Source organism: Ranitomeya variabilis, chromosome 6 (assembly GCF_051348905.1).
Source record: "Ranitomeya variabilis isolate aRanVar5 chromosome 6, aRanVar5.hap1, whole genome shotgun sequence".
NCBI classification, from domain to species: domain Eukaryota; kingdom Metazoa; phylum Chordata; class Amphibia; order Anura; family Dendrobatidae; genus Ranitomeya; species Ranitomeya variabilis.
In genome coordinates, this window is record NC_135237.1 from 136824940 (window position 1) to 136846758 (window position 21819).

At 46.2% G+C, this 21819-nt stretch overlaps 1 long non-coding RNA gene across 1 annotated transcript in view; it reads right to left on the bottom strand.

Annotated features, from left to right (window-relative positions):
• LOC143783512 (uncharacterized) overlaps window positions 1-21819 on the bottom strand; it is a 74212-nt gene that overhangs the window by 11314 nt on the left and 41079 nt on the right. The gene's annotated exons all lie outside the window — the stretch shown is intronic.

Genomic DNA, 21819 nt, shown 5'->3' on the forward strand with positions numbered 1-21819 from the left:
AATGCCCATCCTACTACAAAAGGATCGCCAGAACCTGGAAACGAACTGGGATCCTCTGTCTGACACAATATTCTCAGGGATGCCGTGCAAACGAACCACGTTCTGGAAAAACACAGGAACCAGATCGGAAGAGGAAGGCAGCTTAGGCAAAGGAACCAAATGGACCATCTTGGAGAAGCGATCACATATCACCCAGATAACAGACATGCCCTGAGATAGCGGAAGATCAGAAATGAAATCCATGGAGATATGTGTCCAAGGTCTCTTCGGGACAGGCAAGGGCAAGAGCAAACCGCTGGCACGAGAACAGCAAGGCTTAGCTCGAGCACAAGTCCCACAGGACTGCACAAATGACCGCACATCCCTTGACAAGGAAGGCCACCAAAAGGACCTGGCCACCAGATCTCTGGTGCCAAAAATTCCCGGGTGACCTGCCAACACCGAGGAATGAACCTCGGAAATGACTCTGCTGGTCCACTTATCCGGGACAAACAGTCTGTCAGGTGGACAAGACTCAGGCCTATCAGCCTGAAATCTCTGCAACACACGTCGCAGATCCGGAGAAATAGCTGACAAGATAACTCCATCTTTAAGAATACCAACAGGATCAGCGACTCCAGGAGCATCAGGCACAAAGCTCCTAGAAAGAGCATCGGCCTTCACATTCTTTGAACCTGGTAAATACGAGACAACAAAATCAAAGCGGGAGAAAAACAATGACCAGCGGGCCTGTCTCGGATTCAGGCGTTTAGCAGACTCGAGATACATCAGATTTTTGTGATCAGTCAAGACCACCACACGATGCTTAGCACCCTCGAGCCAATGACGCCACTCCTCAAATGCCCATTTCATGGCCAACAACTCCCGATTGCCCACATCATAATTTCGCTCGGCAGGCGAAAACTTCCTAGAGAAAAAGGCACAAGGTTTCATAACAGAGCAACCAGGGCCTCTCTGCGACAAAACGGCCCCTGCCCCAATCTCCGAAGCATCCACCTCAACCTGAAAGGGAAGTGAGACGTCAGGCTGGCACAAAACAGGCGCCGAAGTAAACCGGTGTTTCAACTCCTGGAAAGCCTCCACGGCAGCAGGAGCCCAGTTAGCTACATCGGAGCCCTTCTTGGTCATATCCGTCAAAGGTTTCACAATGCTAGAAAAATTAGCGATAAAACGACGGTAGAAGTTAGCGAAGCCCAAGAACTTCTGAAGACTCTTAACTGACGAGGGCTGAGTCCAATCAAGAATAGCTCGGACCTTGACTGGGTCCATCTCCACAGCAGAAGGGGAAAAAATGAACCCCAAAAAGGGAACCTTCTGCACACCAAAGAGACACTTTGAGCCCTTGACAAACAAAGAATTTTCACGCAAAATTTTAAAGACCAACCTGACCTGCTCCACATGCGAATCCCAATTGTCAGAAAAAACCAAAATATCATCCAGATAAACAATCAAAAATTTATCCAGATACTTCCGGAAAATGTCATGCATAAAGGACTGAAAAACTGAAGGCGCATTGGAGAGCCCAAAAGGCATCACCAAGTACTCAAAATGACCTTCGGGCGTATTGAATGCGGTTTTCCATTCATCACCTTGCTTAATGCGCACAAGGTTGTACGCACCACGAAGGTCTATCTTGGTGAACCACTTGGCACCCTTAATCCGGGCAAACAAGTCAGACAACAGCGGTAAAGGATACTGAAATTTGACAGTGATCTTATTTAAAAGTCGATAATCAATACAAGGTCTCAAAGATCCGTCCTTTTTTGCCACAAAAAAGAATCCCGCACCAAGAGGGGAAGAAGACGGACGAATATGTCCTTTCTCCAGAGACTCCTTGATATATGAACGCATAGCGGTATGTTCAGGTACCGACAGATTAAACAGTCTTCCCTTAGGAAATTTACTGCCTGGGATCAAATCTATAGCACAGTCACAGTCCCTATGAGGAGGCAGTGCACTGGACTCAGACTCACTGAAGACATCCTGATAATCAGACAAATACTCCGGAACTTCCGAAGGCGTAGAAGAAGCAATAGACACAGGCAGGGAATCCCCATGAATACCACGACAGCCCCAACTTGAGACTGACATAGCCTTCCAGTCCAGGACTGGATTATGGGTCTGTAACCATGGCAGCCCTAAAACAACCAAATCATGCATTTTATGTAAAACCAGGAAACGTATCACCTCGCGGTGTTCAGGAGTCATGCACATGGTAACCTGTGTCCAATACTGCGGTTTATTTGCTGCCAATGGTGTAGCATCAATACCCCTAAGAGGAATAGGATTTTCTAATGGTTCAAGAGTAAAACCACAGCGCTTAGCAAATGAGAGATCCATGAGACTCAGGGCAGCACCTGAATCTACAAACGCCATGACAGGATAAGATGACAGTGAGCAAATCAAAGTTACAGACAGAATAAATTTAGGTTGCAAATTACCAACGGTGACAGGACTAACAACCTTAGCTATACGTTTAGAGCATGCTGAGATAACATGTGTAGAATCACCACAGTAGTAGCACAAGCCATTCCGGCGTCTATGAATTTTCCGCTCATTTCTAGTCAGGATTCTATCACATTGCATTAAATCAGGTGTCTGTTCAGACAACACCATGAGGGAATTTGCGGTTTTTCTATCACATTGCACCGAATTAGGTGTCTGTTCAGACAACACCATGAGGGAATTTGCGGTTTTGCGCTCCCGCAACCGCCGGTCAATTTGAATAGCCAGTGCCATAGTATCATTCAGACCTGTGGGAATGGGAAAACCCACCATAACATTCTTAATGGCTTCAGAAAGGCCATTTTTTAAAATTAGCGGCCAGTGCACACTCGTTCCAATGTGTCAGCACGGACCATTTCCGAAATTTTTGGCAATACACTTCAGCCTCGTCCTGCCCCTGAGACATAGCCAGCAAGGCCTTTTCTGCCTGAATCTCAAGATTGGGTTCCTCATAAAGTAAACCGAGCGCCAGAAAAAACGCATCAAGATCAGCCAATGCCGGATCTCCTGGCGCCAGCGAAAAAGCCCAATCCTGAGGGTCGCCCCGTAAGAACGAAATAACAATTTTTACTTGCTGAGCAGAATCTCCAGATGAACAGGGTCTCAGGGACAAAAACAATTTACAATTATTCACGAAATTCCTAAACTTAAACCTGTCTCCGGAAAACAGTTCAGGAATCGGTATTTTAGGTTCTGACCTAGGATTTCTGATAACATAGTCTTGTATGCCCTGCACACGAGTAGCCAGCTGGTCCACACTTGTAATCAAGGTCTGGACATTCATGTCTGCAGCAAGCATAGCCACTCTGAGGTAAAGGGGAAGAAGAAAAAAAAAAAAAACTCAGAATCTTCTTTCTTATAATCCCTCTTCTGCAATGCATTAAACATTTAATACTGGCCTGGCAAACTGTTATGACCCCAATGGCGAGGGTCTCAGAGGAACGTGGAAATCTGCAGAATACAAAAATCCAGCTCATAGGGCAGTGGTAACTGGGTTGACCATATATCTACTCCTAACGCCAACACTAGAAGTAGCCGGGGATCATTCCTACGTTGATTCTAGATGACACGCGCCAGCCGGAGAATCTAGCTACCCCTAGTAGAGGAAAACAAAGACCTTTCTTGCCTCCAGAGAAGGGGACCCCAAAGCTGGATAGAAGCCCCCCACAAATAATGACGGTGAGGTAAGAGGAAATGACAAACACAGAAATGAACCAGGTTTAGCACAGAGAGGCCCGCTTACTGATAGCAGAATAAAGAAAGGTAACTTATATGGTCAACAAAAACCCTATTAAAATCCACACTGGAAATTCAAGAACCCCCGAACCGTCTAACGGTCCGGGGGGAGAACACCAGCCCCCCTAGAGCTTCCAGCAAAGGTCAGGATATAGATTTGGAACAAGCTGGACAAAAATACAAAACCAAAACAAATAGCAAAAAGCAAAAGGCAGACTTAGCTGATATAACTGGAACCAGGATCAGTAGACAAGAGCACAGCAGACTAGCTCTGATAACTACGTTGCCAGGCATTGAACTGAAGGTCCAGGGAGCTTATATAGCAACACCCCTAAGTAACGACCCAGGTGCGGATAAAAGGAATGACAGAAAAACCAGAGTCAAAAAACTAGTAACCACTAGAGGGAGCAAAAAGCAAATTCACAACACATCTTACCCGGTTATGGCTTTTGTAGATTCAGGTGCTGCCCTCAGCCTGATGGATTTGTCATTTGCCCGGCGCTGTGGTTTTGTTTTGGAACCTTTAAAATTCCCTATTCCACTAAGGGGTATTGATGCTACACCATTAGCTATGAATAAACCTCAGTACTGGATGCAAGTGACCATGTGCATGACTCCTGTTCATCAGGAGGTGATCCGCTTTCTTGTTCTGCATAATTTGCATGATGTTGTCGTGTTGGGTCTGCCATGGTTGCAGACTCATAATCCAGTCCTGGATTGGAAAGCAATGTCTGTGTCAAGTTGGGGTTGCCAGGGAATTCATGGTGACGCTCCTGTGGTGTCAATTGCTTCATCCACTCCTTCTGAAGTCCCTGCGTTTTTGTCGGACTACCAGGATGTATTTGATGAGCCCAAACTCAGTTCTCTACCTCCTCATAGGGATTGTGATTGTGCTATTAATTTGATTCCTGGTAGTAAGTTTCCTAAGGGACGACTTTTCAATTGGTCAGTGCCGGAGCATGCTGCTATGCGGAGTTATATAAAGGAGTCTTTGGAGAAAGGACTTATTCGCCCCTCCTCCTCCCCTCTGGGTGCGGGATTCTTTTTTGTGGCTAAGAAGGATGGTTCCCTGAGACCTTGTATTGATTATCGCCTTCTTAATAAAATCACGGTCAAATTTCAGTATCCTTTGCCATTGTTATCTGATCTGTTTGCTCGCATTAGGGGGTCTAGTTGGTTCACCAAGATAGATCTTCGTGGTGCGTATAACCTTGTGCGTATTAAGCAGGGTGATGAATGGAAAACTGCATTTAATACGACCGAAGGCCATTTCGAGTACTTGGTGATGCCTTTTGGACTTTCTAACGCTCCTTCTGTCTTTCAGTCCTTCATGCACGACATCTTCCGCGAGTATCTGGATAAATTTATGATTGTGTATCTGGATGATATTCTGGTTTTTTCTGATGATTGGGAGTCCCATGTTAAGCAGGTCAGGATGGTGTTTCAGGTCCTGCGTGCCAATGCTTTATTTGTGAAGGGCTCAAAATGTCTTTTTGGAGTCCAGAAGGTTTCTTTTTTGGGTTTCATTTTTTCCCCTTCTACTATTGAGATGGACCCAGTCAAGGTTCAGGCTATTCATGACTGGACTCAGCCTACATCTGTTAAGAGTCTTCAGAAGTTCTTGGGTTTTGCTAATTTTTACCGTCGCTTCATCGCTAATTTTTCTGGTGTTGTTAAGCCTTTGACGGATTTGACCAAGAAGGGTTCTGATGTTACTAATTGGTCTCCTGCGGCTGTGGAGGCCTTTCGGGAGCTGAAGCGCCGGTTTTCCTCGGCTCCGGTCTTATGTCAGCCAGATGTCTCTCTTCCTTTCCAGGTCGAGGTTGATGCTTCTGAGATTGGAGCGGGGGCTGTTTTGTCGCAGAGGAGCTCTGATGGCTCTGTGATGAAGCCATGTGCTTTCTTTTCAAGAAAGTTTTCACCTGCCGAAAGAAATTATGATGTCGGTAATCGGGAGTTGTTGGCTATGAAGTGGGCATTTGAGGAGTGGCAACATTGGCTCGAGGGAGCTAAGCATCGTGTGGTGGTCTTGACTGATCACAAAAATCTGATTTATCTCGAGTCGGCCAAGCGGCTGAATCCTAGACAGGCTCGTTGGTCGTTGTTTTTCTCTCGTTTTGATTTTGTGGTCTCGTACCTGCCTGGTTCGAAGAATGTGAAGGCTGATGCTCTTTCTAGGAGTTTTGTGCCTGACTCTCCTGGAGATTCTGAGCCGGCTGGTATCCTCAGAGAAGGGGTGATTCTGTCTGCCATCTCCCCAGATTTGCGACGAGTGCTGCAGGAGTTTCAGGCGGATAGACCTGACCGTTGTCCACCGGAGAGACTGTTTGTCCCAGATAGATGGACCAACAGAGTTATTTCCGAGGTTCATTCTTCGGTGTTGGCAGGCCATCCTGGAATATTTGGTACCAGAGATTTGGTGGCCAGGTCCTTTTGGTGGCCTTCCTTGTCGCGGGATGTGCGTTCCTTTGTGCAGTCTTGTGGAATTTGTGCTCGGGCTAAGCCTTGCTGTTCTCGTGCCAGTGGTTTGCTGTTACCTTTGCCTGTCCCGAAGAGGCCTTGGACGCACATTTCCATGGATTTTATTTCGGATCTCCCTGTCTCTCAGCGAATGTCTGTCATCTGGGTGGTGTGTGATCGTTTTTCTAAGATGGTCCATTTGGTGCCCTTGCCTAAGTTGCCTTCCTCCTCTGAGTTGGTTCCGCTGTTTTTTCAAAATGTGGTTCGTTTGCACGGGATCCCTGAGAATATTGTTTCCGACAGAGGATCCCCGTTTGTGTCTAGATTTTGGCGGACCTTTTGTGCTAAGATGGGCATTGATTTGTCTTTTTCGTCGGCCTTCCATCCTCAGACGAATGGCCAGACCGAGCGAACTAATCAGACCTTGGAAACCTATTTAAGATGTTTTGTTTCTGCTGATCAGGACGACTGGGTGGCTTTTTTGCCATTGGCCGAATTTGCCCTTAATAATCGGGCTAGTTCTGCTACGTTGGTTTCGCCTTTTTTTTGTAATTCGGGGTTTCATCCTCGTTTTTCCTCGGGTCAGGTGGAGCCTTCTGACTGTCCTGGAGTGGATCTTGTGGTGGATAGGTTGCATCAGATTTGGGATCATGTGGTGGACAATTTGAAGCTGTCACAAGAGAAGGCTCAGCGCTTTGCCAACCGCCGTTGCTGTGTGGGTCCACGACTTCGCGTTGGGGACTTGGTATGGTTGTCTTCTCGCTTTGTTCCTATGAAGGTCTCCTCTCCCAAGTTCAAGCCTCGGTTTATCGGTTTATAAGATTTTGGAAGTCCTTAACCCTGTGTCATTTCGTTTGGACCTCCCTGCATCGTTTGCTATTCATAATGTGTTCCATCGGTCGTTGTTGCAGAGGTATGTGGTGCCTGTGGTTCCTTCGGTTGAGCCTCCTGCCCCTGTGCTGGTTGAGGGAGAATTGGAATACGTGGTGGAGAAGATCTTGGATTCTCGTATTTCTAGACGGAGGCTTCAGTTTTTGGTTAAGTGGAAGGGCTATGGTCAGGAGGATAATTCCTGGGTTGTCACCTCTGATGTTCATGCGGCTGATTTGGTTCGTGCCTTCCATGTGGCTCACCCTGATCGCCCTGGGGGTTTTTGATGAGGGTTCGGTGACCCCTCCTCAAGGGGGGGGGTACTGTTGTGAACTCTGTTTTCGGGCTCCCTCTTGTGGTCACAGGTGGTATTGTGTGAGTTTTGTTTTTGGGCTCCCCCTGGTGGCTTTGTTTGTTATCCTGCGGATCTGTGGCTGAATCAGCTGCCTCGTTATGCACTAGGGAGTTTCCTATTTAGCTCTGCTTCACCTCCATTTGTTGCCGGCTGTCGATGTATTCAGTGCTATTCTGATCTCCCCTGATTATCTTCATTTTCAGTCTCTTCTGGAGAAGCTAAGTTTCTGTTTGATTATTTTTTGCTTATCAGTCTGCAATATGATTTCAGTGTATGATGAGTTTAGTCCAGCTTGCTAATATGTGAGTTCTGCTTCTGGTAAGCTCTGGGGTACGGAGTTGCTTCCCCCGCACCGTTAGTTGGTGCGGGGGCTCGAGCAATCTCTGCGTGGATATTTTGCTTAGGGTTTTCTATTGACCGCACAGCTCCCATCCTATTTTCTGCTATCTAGTGTTAGCGGGCCTCATTTGCTAAATCTATTTCATCTCTGCGTTTGTGCTTTCCCCTTATCTCACCGTTAATATTTGTGGGGGGGCTTTTCTATATCTTTGGGGTCATTTCTCTGAGGCAAGTAAGGACTTTACTTTCCCTCTAGGAATAGGTAGTTTCTCAGGCCGTGAAGAGACGTCTAGGATTTTCAGGTAACGTTCCACGGCTGCCTATAGTTGTTTGCGGATAGGTTCAGGTTTGCGGTCAATCCAGATACCACATCCCCAGAGCTGGTCGTCGGTTTAATTACTTAGCTAGTCAAACTTGCGATCCTTGCCACTAGGATCATAACAGAGGATGTACTTTGCACACTTGCTGGCATGTGCCAACTAGACTACTAGACTGTCAGCTGACATAGCTGACACTAGTTGTCACCTGACTGCAAATATATATATATATATATATATATATATATATATATATATATAACTATATTGTATATAAATTCGCCATCTCAGTGAAAAAATATAAATACCGTATATTCACCGAGTATAAGCCGACCTGAGTATAAGCCGACCCCCCTAATTTTGCCACAAAAAACTGGGAAAACTTAATGACTCGAGTATAAGCCTAGGGTGGAAAATGCAGCAGCTACCGGTAAATATTAACATACTGACAGTAGAGTTATTAAACTCCACCTAGTCATAAGCGTTTTAAATTTGAGAAAATACCTTTATTAACATGCAAACAGAACACACAGTTAAAATTAGTGCCTCAAAATTAGAAATAGTAGTAACATGCCAGAGGTCAGCGAGGAAGGCGGCGCACATCCAGACAAAATTAATCTTATTCCATTGCATATACATCAATCAAAACCCAAAATGGTTTGTATAATACAATAATCCAAGGCAATTCTTTACCTTTCACCCTCTATAATACAATAGATACCTTATTTATAAAGTGACAGTGCAGACTAATAGCCTAAAGGCCAAATCACATGAAGGTGCCAATACATGATACTTATTATCCAGACAAAATTAATCTTATTCCATCACATATATATCAATCAAAAACCCAAAATGGTTTGTATAATTATCCATGGCAATTCTTACCTTTCTCCCTCTATAATACAGCAGATATCCTGTTTTTAAAGTGACAGTGCAGACTACTAGCCTCAAGACCAAATCACATGAAGGTGCCAATGCATAATGTTTATTCCTATATCTTTCCAAAGACACCAGGAACCCGGTCCCGAAGAGAATAATTATTCCTCCGCTATGTAGAGCAGTCACCCAGCACTAAATGTTCCTATCCATACCGGCCTAGATATAGTATACTCATGAGCCCCGTAACCATTCAGGGCACTGGCCAAGTCACCAAACAGTCACCCACCTATTAAGCGTAATGCACAGTGCAAATTCGCCCAGACACATGGGAAGTCAGCCAAACTACCATTCAATCCATCCACCTATTGCACCTCCCGTTCGGCCATATCACAAGTCACAATAGAGAGTAACAAAATCCTATATACAATCTTATCTGATACATATTACCTGGATATGCCCGCCGGTTCACCCGCCTCGTGGCACGCTAGACCTCAACTACCCCGACACGCGTTTCGCATCTGCTTCCTCCTGGGGGCGTGTCTACCGGTAAATGTCAAAAGTAAAAATAGATGCCAATAAAAGTAAAACGAATTGAGACATCAGTAGGTTAAGTGTTTTTGAATATCCATATTGAATCAGGAGCCCCATATAATGCTCCATAAAGTTTATGATGGCCCCATAAGATGCTCCATATTAAGATATGCCCCATATAATCCTGCATAAAGGTTAATAATGGCCCCAATAAAATGCTCTATAGACACATTTGCCCAATATAATGCTGCACAAATGTTGATTATGGCCCCATAAGCTAATAATAATAATAATAATTTTTATTTATACAGCGCCAACATATTCCGCAGCGCTTTACAAATTATAGAGGGGACTTGTACAGACAATAGACATTACAGCATAACAGAAATCACAGTTCAAAACAGATACCAGGAGGAATGAGGGCCCTGCTCGCAAGCTTACAATCTATAAGGAAAAGGGGAGACACGAGAGGTGGATGGTAACAATGGCTTTAGTTATTTGGACCAGCCATGGTGTAAGGCCCGGGTGTTCATGAAAAGCTGCATGAACCAGTTAACTGCCTAAGTATGTAGCAGTACAGACACAGAGTGCTATTAACTGCATAAAGTGTATGAGAACATGATGCGAGGAACCTGATTTTTTTTTTCTTTAATAGGCCACACAGGGATAGTTAGGTTAATGCATTGAGGCGGTAGGCCAATCTGAACAAATGAGTTTTTAGGGCACGCTTAAAACTGTGGGGATTGGGGATTAATCATATTAACCTAGGTAGTGCATTCCAAAGAATCGGCACAGCACGTGTAAAGTCTTGGAGACATGAGTGGGAGGTTCTGATTATTGAGGATGCTAACCTGAGGTCATTAGCGGAGCGGAGGGCACGGGTAGGGTAGTAGACTGAGACCAGAGAGGAGATGTAGGGTGGTGCTGAGCCATGGAGTGCTTTGTGGATGAGGGTAGTAGTTTTGTACTGGATTCAGGAGTGGATGGGTAGCCAGTGTAATGACTGGCACAAGCTAGAGGCATCGGTGTAACGGTTGGTGAAGAATATGATCCTGGCTGCAGCATTCAGGACAGATTGGAGCGGGGAGAGTTTGGTAAGAGGGAGGCCGATTAGTAGAGAGTTACAATAGTCCAGACGAGAATGAATAAGTGAAACAGTAAGAGTTTTTGCAGAGTGGAAAGTAAGAAAAAGGGCGAATTCTAGAAATGTTTTTGAGATGCAGATAAGAAGAGCGAGCTAGTGATCGGATGTGGGGGGTGAATGAAAGCTCGGAATCAAGGATGACCTCAAGGCAGCGGGCATGTTGCTTTGGAGTAATGGTGGAACCGCACACGGAGATGGCAATGTCAGGCAAAGGTAGGTTAGTAGAGGGAGAGAACACGAGGAGTTCAGTTTTTGACAGGTTCAGTTTCAGATAGAGGGAGGACATGATGTTAGAGACAGCGGTAAGACAATCACTGGTGTTTTCTAAAAAGGTTGGCGTGATAACAGGAGAAGAGGTGTATAATTGGGTGTCGTCAGCATAGAGATGGTACTGGAAACCAAATCTACTGATTGTTTGTCCAATAGGGGCAGTATACAAATAGAAGAGGAGAGGGCCTAGGACTGATCCTTGAGGAACCCCAACAGTAAGGGGAAGGTGAGAGGAGGAGGAACCAGCAAAACATACAGTGAAGGATCGGTCAGAGAGATAGGAGGAGAACCAGGAGAGAATGGTGTCCTTGAGGCCGATGGAGCGGAGCATAGTGAGGAGGAGCTGATGATCCACAGTATCGAATGCTGCGGAGAGATCCAAGAGAATTAGCATGGAGTAGTGACCATTAGATTTAGCTGTTAGTAGGTCATTAGAGACTTTAGTGAGGGCAGTTTCAGTAGAGTGTAAAGAGCGGAAGCCAGATTGAAGAGAGTCGAGAAGAGAGTTATCTGAGAGATAGCGGGTAAGACGGGAGTGGACCAGGCGTTCGAGGAGTTTAGAGATGAAGGGAAGATTAGAGACAGGTCTATAATTAGCGGCACAGTTTTGGTCGAGGGAGGGTTTTTTAAGTAATGGATGTATGATGGCATGCTTAAATGAGGAGGGAAAAATACCGGAAGTGAGAGAAAGGTTGAATATTTTTGTTAGGTGAGAGGTGACAGCTGGGGAAAGGGAGTGGAGGAGATGTGACGGAATGGGGTCACTGGTGCAAGTGGTCGGGCGAGAAGATGCAAGGAGCCTGCATACTTCTTCTTCTGTAACTGGTTCAAAGTCAGAGAGTGAACTAGATGCAGTGGGGGAGGGAGGACAGTGCATGGTATGAAGGGATTGGGAGATAATTTCCTGTCGAATGTGGTCAATTTTTTCTTTGAAGTAATTGGCCAGATCGTCAGCGCGGAGATCCGTGGTTGGGGCCTGCTCTCTTGGGTTGAGTAGGGACTGGAAAGTGTCAAAGAGACATTTAGGGTTATTTGACAGTGAGGTGATGAGGGTGTTGAAAAAGGTTTGTTTGGAGAGGTGAAGGGCTGAGTTGTATGTTTTTAGCATGAACTTATAATGGATGAAATCTTCGGGTAGATTAGATTTTCTCCACAGATGTTCGGCGCACCTGGAGAACCGCTGCAGGAAACGTGTTTGCAGCGTGTGCCACGGTTGTCGCCGTCTGTGCTGAGTTGTTCTATGTATAGGAGGTGCAGCTTCATACAGGGCACTTTGCAGGGTTTCTGTTGTGGATTCTGTTTTTGGGCTCCCTCTGGTGGTTACAACTGGTACTGGGTGACTTTGGTGGGTTGCGGCCTCTGGTTTCCACCTGTCCATCTGAGGCTGGGTGTTTCCTATTTTACCTGGCTTTCCTGTCATTCCCTTGCCGGCTATCAATGTATCAGTGTGTCTCTGTTACCTTTGCTACCTGCTCCTAAAGCCTTCAGGACAAGCTAAGTCTGATTCCCCTGTTTCATGTTTGCTTACATGTTTTTTAGTCCAGCTTGCAGATATGTAATTCTCTGTTGCTGGTTGCTCTAGTGGGCTGAAATTACCACTCATGTACCATGAGTTGGCACATGAGTTCAAGTAATTTCAGGATGGTATTTTGAAGGGTTTTTAAGCTGACCGCGCAGTTCACCTTTTGTATCCTCTGCTATCTAGCTTAAGCGGGCCTCATTTTGCTGAATCTGTTTTCATAACTACGTTTGTGCCTTCCTCTCATTTCACCGTCATTATATGTGGGGGGCTACTATTTCTATGGGAATATTTCTCTGGAGGCAAGAGAGGTCTGTTATTCTTCTGATAGGGGTAGCTAGATCTCCGGCTGGCGCAAGACGTCTAGAGTCCCCCCAGGAACGTTCCCCGGCTACTGTTAGATGAGTGTTGAGGTTCAGGATCGCGGTCAGCTCAGGTTCCATCACCCTAGAGCTCATCCTGTATTTGCCTGTGTTATGTGTTTAATTCCCTGCCATTGGGAACATGACAGTATAGCCGGCCCACAAAGTGTTAATTGTTTGGGCTGAAGCAGGAGAAAAAGAAGTGTTGAAGGGAAATTTTTTTTTTTTTTTTTCCCTCAGAGTTTTGCTGCCTAGCCCTTAATTGCTGTCTAGCTGCTTCTTACCTCCTCTTAACCCTTGAATGGCTCTGACCTTTGCTGTTTAACATGGATGTCCAGAGTTTGGCTTCCAGCCTGAATATTCTTGCTGCAAAAGTTCAAAACATACAGGATTTTGTTGTTCACACTCCTATGTCTGAACCTAGAATTCCTATCCCAGAGTTTTTTTCTGGAGATAGATCTACCTTCCTGAATTTCAGTAACAATTACAAATTGTTTCTTTCTTTGAAATCTCGCTCCTCTGGAGACCCTGCTCAGCAGGTCAAGATTGTAATATCTTTCCTGCGGGGCGACCCTCAGAATTGGGCATTTGCATTGGCTCCAGGGGATCCTGCATTGCTCAGTGTGGATGCGTTTTTTCTGGCACTGGGATTGCTCTATGAGGAACCTAATCTGGAGATTCAGGCTGAAAAGGCTTTATTAGCCCTCTCTCAGGGGCAAGATGAAGCGGAAGTATATTGTCAAAAATTTCGGAAATGGTCGGTGCTTACTCAGTGGAATGAGTGCGCCCTGGCTGCAAACTTCAGAGATGGTCTTTCTGAGGCCATTAAGGATATTATGGTGGGGTTCCCTGCGCCTACAGGTCTGAATGAGTCTGACTATGGCCATTCAGATTGATCGGCGTTTACGGGAGCGCAAACCTGTGCACCAGTTGGCGGTGTCTTCTGAACAGGCACCTGAGACTATGCAATGTGATAGAATTCAGTCCAGAAGTGAACGGCAAAATTATAGGCGGAAAAATGGATTGTGTTTTTATTGTGGAGATTCAGCTCATGTTATATCAGCATGCTCTAAACGCACAAAAAAGGTTGATAAATCTTTTGCCATTAGTACTCTGCAGTCTAAGTTCATTTTGTCTGTAACTCTGATTTGTTCACTGTCATCCATTTCCGTCGATGCCTATGTGGATTCGGGCGCTGCCCTGAGTCTTATGGATTGGTCATTTGCCAAACGCTGCGGTTTTAGTCTGGAGCCTCTGGAAGTTCCTATTCCTTTGAAGGGAATTGACTCTACACCATTGGCTATGAATAAACCGCAGTACTGGACACAAGTGACCATGCACATGACTCCCGTTCATCAGGAGGTGATTCGCTTCCTTGTACTGTATAATTTACATGATGTACTAGTGCTTGGTCTGCCATGGTTACAAACTCATAATCCAGTCCTGGATTAGAAAACAATGTCTGTGTTAAGCTGGGGATGTCAGGGGGTTCTTGATAATGCACCTTTGATTTCAATCGCTTCATCTACTCCTTCTGAGGTCCCTGCGTTTTTGTCTGACTATCGGGATGTTTTTGAGGAGCCTAAGCTCAATTCGCTCCCTCCTCATAGGGATTATGACTGTGCTATAGAATTAATTCCTGGCAGTAAGTTCCCTAAGGGTCGTTTATTTAATCTGTCAGTGCCAGAGCATACTGCTATGCGGAATTATATTAAGGAGTCCTTGGAAAAGGGACATATTCGTCCATCTTCGTCCCCTCTGGGAGCAGGTTTTTTTTTCGTGGCTAAAAAAGACGGTTCCCTGAGGCCTTGTATAGATTATCGCCTTCTGAATAAGATTACAGTCAAATATCAGTATCCATTGCCATTATTGACTGATTTGTTTGCTCGCATTAAGGGGGCTAGGTGGTTCACTAAGATAGATCTTCGCGGTGCGTATAATCTTGTGCGGATAAAGCAGGGTGATGAGTGGAAAACCGCATTTAATACGCCTGAGGGCCATTTTGAGTATTTGGTAATGCCTTTTGCACTTTCTAATGCTCCTTCAGTCTTTCAGTCCTTTATGCACAATATTTTCCGTGAATATCTGGATAAGTTTATGATTGTGTATTTGGATGATATTTTGGTGTTTTCTGATGACTGGGAGTCTCATGTTCTACAGGTCAGGAAGGTGTTTCAAGTCCTGCGGGCCAATTCTCTGTTTGTGAAGGGCTCAAAATGTCTCTTCGGAGTCCAGAAGATTTCTTTTTTGGGGTACATTTTTTCTCCTTCTACTATTGAGATGGATCCCGTCAAGGTTCAGGCGATTTGTGACTGGACACAACCTACATCTGTTAAGAGTCTTCAGAAGTTTTTGGGTTTTGCTAATTTTTATCGTCGGTTCATTACTAATTTTTCCAGTGTTGTTAAACCTTTGACTGATTTGACTAAAAAGGGTGCTGATGTTGCTAATTGGTCTCCTACGGCTGTGGAGGCCTTTCAGGAACTTAAGCGCCGGTTTTCTTCTGCTCCTGTGTTATGTCAACCAGATGTTTCACTTCCTTTTCAGGTTGAGGTTGATGCTTCCGAGATTGGAGCGGGGGCGGTTTTGTCGCAGAGAAGTTCCGATGGCTCGGTGATGAAGCCATGTGCGTTCTTTTCTAGAAAATTCTCGCCCGCCGAGCGCAATTATGATGTGGGTAATCGGGAGCTTTTGGCCATGAAGTGGGCATTTGAGGAGTGGCGTCATTGGCTTGAGGGTGCTAGACATCATGTGGTGGTCTTGACTGATCACAAAAATCTGATTTACCTTGAGTCTGCCAGGCGTCTGAATCCTAGACAGGCTCGTTGGTCGTTGTTTTTTTCTCGTTTCAATTTTGTGGTTTCATACCTGCCAGGTTCAAAGAATGTGAAGGCAGATGCTCTTTCCAGGAGTTTTGTGCCTGACTCTCCTGGAGACTCTGGGCCTACTGGTATCCTTAGGGATGGGGTAATATTGTCCGCCGTCTCCCCAGACTTGCGACGTGCATTGCAGGAGTTTCAGGCGGATAAACCTGATCGTTGTCCACCAGAAAGACTGTTTGTTCCGGATGATTGGACCAGTAGAGTCATCTCCGAGCTCCATTCTTCTGTGTTGGCTGGTCATCCTGGAATATTTGGTACTAGAGACTTGGTGGCCAGGTCTTTTTGGTGGCCTTCCTTGTCAAGGGATGTGCGCACCTTTGTGCAGTCTTGTGAAGTGTGTGCTCGGGCTAAGCCTTGCTGTTCTCGGGCCAGTGGGTTGTTGTTATCCTTGCCTATCCCGAAGAGGCCTTGGACGCACATTTCCATGGATTTTATTTCAGATCTCCCTGTCTCACAGAAAATGTCCATTATCTGGGTTGTGTGTGACCGCTTTTCTAAGATGGTTCATTTGGTACCCTTGCCTAAGTTGCCTTCCTCCTCTGAGTTGGTTCCTTTGTTTTTTCAGAACGTGGTTCGCTTGCATGGGATTCCGGAGAATATCGTTTCTGACAGAGGATCCCAGTTTGTGTCTAGATTTTGGCGGACGTTTTGTGCTAAGATGGGCATTAATTTGTCTTTCTCGTCTGCATTCCATCCTCAGACGAATGGCCAGACAGAGCGAACTAATCAGACCTTGGAAACTTATTTAAGGTGTTTTGTTTCTGCTGATCAAGATGACTGGGTTGCCTTTTTGCCACTGGCCGAATTTGCCCTTAATAATCGGGCTAGTTCTGCTACTTTGGTTTCTCCTTTCTTTTGTAATTCGGGGTTTCATCCTCGTTTTTCCTCTGGTGAGGTGGAGCCTTCAGATTGTCCTGGAGTGGACGTGGTGGTGGACAGGCTACATCAGATTTGGAATCAGGTGGTGGACAATTTGAAGTTGTCTCAGGAGAAGGCTCAGCAGTTTGCTAATCGCCGTCGCCGCGTGGGTCCCCGACTTCGTGTTGGGGACTTGGTGTGGTTGTCTTCTCGTTTTGTCCCTATGAAGGTCTCTTCTCCTAAGTTCAAGCCTCGGTTCATCGGTCCTTATAAGATCTTGGAGATTCTTAACCCTGTATCTTTTCGTTTGGATCTCCCAGCATCGTTTGCTATTCATAATGTGTTCCATCGGTCGTTATTGCGGAGGTATGAGGTGCCCGTTGTTCCTTCGGTTGAGCCTCCTGCTCCGGTGCTGGTGGAGGGAGAATTGGAGTATGTTGTTGAGAAGATCTTGGATGCTCGTGTTTCCAGACGTAAACTCCAGTATTTGGTTAAGTGGAAGGGTTATGGTCAGGAGGATAATTCCTGGGTGGTCGCCTCTGATGTTCATGCGACTGATTTGGTCCGCGCCTTCCATAGAGCTCATCCTGATCGCCCTAGGGGTTCTCGTGAGGGTTCGGTGACCCCTCCTCAAGGGGGGGGTACTGTTGTGGATTCTGTTTTTGGGCTCCCTCTGGTGGTTACAACTGGTACTGGGTGACTTTGGTGGGTTGCGGCCTCTGGTTTCCACCTGTCCATCTGAGGCTGGGTGTTTCCTATTTTACCTGGCTTTCCTGTCATTCCCTTGCCGGCTATCAATGTATCAGTGTGTCTCTGTTACCTTTGCTACCTGCTCCTAAAGCCTTCAGGACAAGCTAAGTCTGATTCCCCTGTTTCATGTTTGCTTACATGTTTTTTAGTCCAGCTTGCAGATATGTAATTCTCTGTTGCTGGTTGCTCTAGTGGGCTGAAATTACCACTCATGTACCATGAGTTGGCACATGAGTTCAAGTAATTTCAGGATGGTATTTTGAAGGGTTTTTAAGCTGACCGCGCAGTTCACCTTTTGTATCCTCTGCTATCTAGCTTAAGCGGGCCTCATTTTGCTGAATCTGTTTTCATAACTACGTTTGTGCCTTCCTCTCATTTCACCGTCATTATATGTGGGGGGCTACTATTTCTATGGGAATATTTCTCTGGAGGCAAGAGAGGTCTGTTATTCTTCTGATAGGGGTAGCTAGATCTCCGGCTGGCGCAAGACGTCTAGAGTCCCCCCAGGAACGTTCCCCGGCTACTGTTAGATGAGTGTTGAGGTTCAGGATCGCGGTCAGCTCAGGTTCCATCACCCTAGAGCTCGTCCTGTATTTGCCCGTGTTATGTGTTAAATTCCCTGCCATTGGGAACATGACAGGTTTCATTGTAATGCTTCAGAGCAGAATCAGGACATGAGATGGAGAAGATTGGGGCCAATGAGGACTGCAAGTTCTTCATAAGTTTCTGGGTGTTAATGGCTGTATGTTTCTATAAGTGTGGAAAGTGGGGGTGACTTGAGTGGGATGGCAGTTCTTGATAGAGAATGAAAGAAGGTTGTGGTCAGAGAGCGGGAGAGGGGAGTTTGTGAAATTGTCCACTGAGCAAAGCCAGGAGAAGACCAAGTCAAGGGAGTTTCCATCTTCATGCGTTGGAGAGTTAGTATGCTGCGAGAGGCCGAAAGAGGAGGTTAGAGATAAAAGGTGAGAAGCAGATGGGGAGAGGGGAGAAGCAATGGGGATGTTGAAATCGCCCATGATAAGGTTGGGGGTGTCACAGGAGAGAAAATGTGGAAGCCAGGTGGCAAAGTGATCCAGGAACTGATGAGAGGGGCCGGGAGGATGATACACCACCGCCACTCGCATGGAGAAGGGGACATAGAGTCTGACAGCATGGACCTCAAAGGAAGGGAATACAAGTGAGGGTACTTGGGGGATAACTTGGAAGGTACATTTGAGTGAAAGGAGCAGACCAACGCCTCCACCTGCTCTGTTGTCTGATCTTGGGGTATGAGAAAAGTGTAGTCCACCATATGAAAGAGCAGCAGCAGCGGTGGTGTCTGACTGCTGGATCCAGGTTTCAGTAAGAGCCAGGACTCGATTAAGAGAGTTATAAAGGAAGAAGTCATGAATGAAGGAGAGTTTATTACACACAGAGGGAGAATTCCAAAGGGCACAATTGAGAGAGACAGAAGGCATGCATGGAATGCAATAAGATGCTGCATAAAGATATTTGCCCCATATAATGCTCCACAAACGTTAATTATGGCCCCGTAAGATGATCCATAAAGATATTTGCGCCATATAGTGCTGCACAAATGTTGATTATGGCCCCATAAGATGCTCCATAAAGATATTTGCCCCATATAGTGCTGCACAAACCTTGATTATGGCCCCATAAGATGCTCCATACAGACACTTGCCCCATATAATGATCCACAAACATTAATTATGGCCCCATAAGATGCTCCATAAAGATATTTACGCCATATAGTGCTGCACAAACTTTGATTATGGCCCCATAAGATGCTCCATAAAGATATTTGCGCCATATAATCCTGCACAAACGTTGATTATGACCCCATAAGATGCTCCATCTTCAGCGTCTTCTGCACTGACGTTCAGGCAGAGGGCACGCACTAACCATATCACCGCGCCTTCTGACCTGAGCATCACTGCAGAAGACGCTGAAGACGGAGCAGCGGCAGAACGAGGAGCAGGTGAATATCGCGGAGCGCAGCGCTCCCCTCAGCATTATACTCACCTGCTCGTGGCGCGGTGCAGTCCCTGCTTCCCCGGCGCCGCAGCTTCTTCCTGTAGTGAGCGGTCACCGTTACCACTCATTACAGTAATGAATATGCGGCTCCACCCCTATGGGAGGTGGAGCCGCATATTCATTACTGTAATTAGCGGTACCATGTGACCGCTCAGTACAGGAAGAAGCTGTGGCACTGGGAAAGCAGGGACCTGCAGGGACCGCGCCAGGAGCAGGTGAGTATGATTAGACAGCCCCCGCTCCCCCTCCCCTGCCGACCCCTGGGTATGACTCGAGTATAAGCCGAGAGGGGGACTTTCAACCCAAAAAAGGGCTGAAAATCTCGGCTTATACTCGAGTATATACGGTATATATTTTTTAGAGGTGTGAATAATAATGAGGGCAATCTGGCCTGTTGCTTGTTTTCAGATAGCCCTCACCATAAGCAGTGTACCGGGCAGGGAGGTGGGTCCAGGCACATTTCTTGCATGGGGGTCCCAAGCTGTCAGTGTCCGCCCCTGACAAGGAGAACACCTGACTCTTCGCTAGAGCCCTTGATGGTGGTGTTAGATTTGACTCTGGATGGATGCCAGCTGGTACTCCAGGACAGGCCTTGGACACATGGCAGCTGACCCCTAAAAGGGCAGGTAGTTGGGATGGTCAGGAATGGAGAGACTAGGCTGGTACAGGCAGGCCTGGTAGGTCCTGGCATGTACGGATGGAATACAAACTGGCATATCAGGTGCAGTCAGGTACAGCTAGTATAAAGACTGGCACAGCAGGTGCAGGCTGATGTGGCTGGTTTACAGGAACGCACGGCAAGTGGAGGCAGGTACGGCTGGTATACAAACTGGCACAGCAAGTGCAGGTAGGTATGGTTGGTATACAGATAGGCGAGCAAGTGCTGGCGGGCACAGCTGGAGTACAGGCAGGCAGGTGCTGGAGGTCACAGCTGGAATATAGAAACATATTGCTAGTACAGGCAAATAAATACAGGCAGGTATACTGGCTGGCAGGTATAGGGGACCTGAGAACTAGCAAGAGCAGACGTCTGGCACAACACATTGCTCAGGCACATCCAAACAGGTTCCTTAAATAATGTGTCTCCCAGCCATTAGCTGAGGACACTTTAGAATGGCTTGTGCTGTCCCTCTAAGAGAGCGGGAGTGCGTGCGCCCTAAACACAGTGCACAGGAATCTGCGAGCTGTGCACAGACCCACGGCAGAAGGAGGTGGAGGAAGTGCGGGATGGGGGTTGCGGCGGTGAGTGACTCGGTGTACCTGCTGGGGGAGAAGAGAGGAGTACAGGGACACCAGAGCTACAGTATTATTGGTTATGTTAGTCTTTTACACAGTAAATTTTGCTTTATAGCTGTATATTGTAACGTATGTATGTACAGTATGTAGGTAATCTTGCTATAGGCAGCAACAGTGTTAAATAATTATTTTATATGTATAAAATTTTAGTTTAAATGGTGAGGCTCACATAAAGAAACATACCGGGCCTGATTCATCAAAGCTTTTTCGTCAATATTCTGGTGTAAAAAGCTTTTAAAAGTCACATACTTTTGGGGCAACTGCAGGCTGTGCTAAAATTATGCAACTTTTGGCATTGTCATACTGTTTTCACCCAGCTCTGACAAAATAGGCGGAGCTGGGTTGGAATGGTTTGTGGCCACTGCTGCTTGTCAAATTTATGACAAGCAGCATTTGCAACACCACAAATCTTACTGCAACAAGGTCAGGAGTAGGATTTATGGCAAGACACACACAATGGTGCACCCTACTCATCCAGCTCTCTTCAGTCATGAACATCTGACTCCAGCACAGCTCCTCATCAAGATTGGCATGAACAATGCTGGTCTTGACAAATCGTACTCATAGAATCCCTTGTAGCTTGTGCTCCTGATGTGTCAAGATCCTAGCAACTACGGCTGAGTTGGGGAGCTCACAGAGTCATACCTCTTCCACTGTAAAGCCGGTTTCACATTTGCGGTTGTGTCTGCAGCATTTCTGACGCATACATCCACATGCATCTTGATTTCATATCTTTTACATTGTGGACGCAGGTTCATGCGTTTGCATGCATACGCCTGCGTTTGCTTATGCATGCGTCTTTTCGCGGTGTGCGGTGGGGCGCGGCTAACGCACCATGTTGCCATTTTTGAGGAGGCAAATTTCCGTCTAATATGCGCAGGCATGAGCATGCGGGTGAGAGCGTTAAAAAACGCATTACTGTCTATAAGCATGTCTTTGCATACGCATGCGTTCGATACCCTTGCGTACTGCGGACTGCGCATGTCCAGGAACTGATTTAGACACGTCTATTGAGACACGCCCTCCTGGAAATATCGAACGCATGCGCATAAAAAGCACAAACGCATGCAAACGCAGCATTTTTTTGCCGTCATGCATAAGCTGATGCGGATAAAAACGCAGCATTAGCATGCATTGGCATGCGTTTTTGCATGCGTTTGTGGTTGTGGAAAAGATGCTGCAGACTCAACTGCAAATGTGAAACTAGCCTAA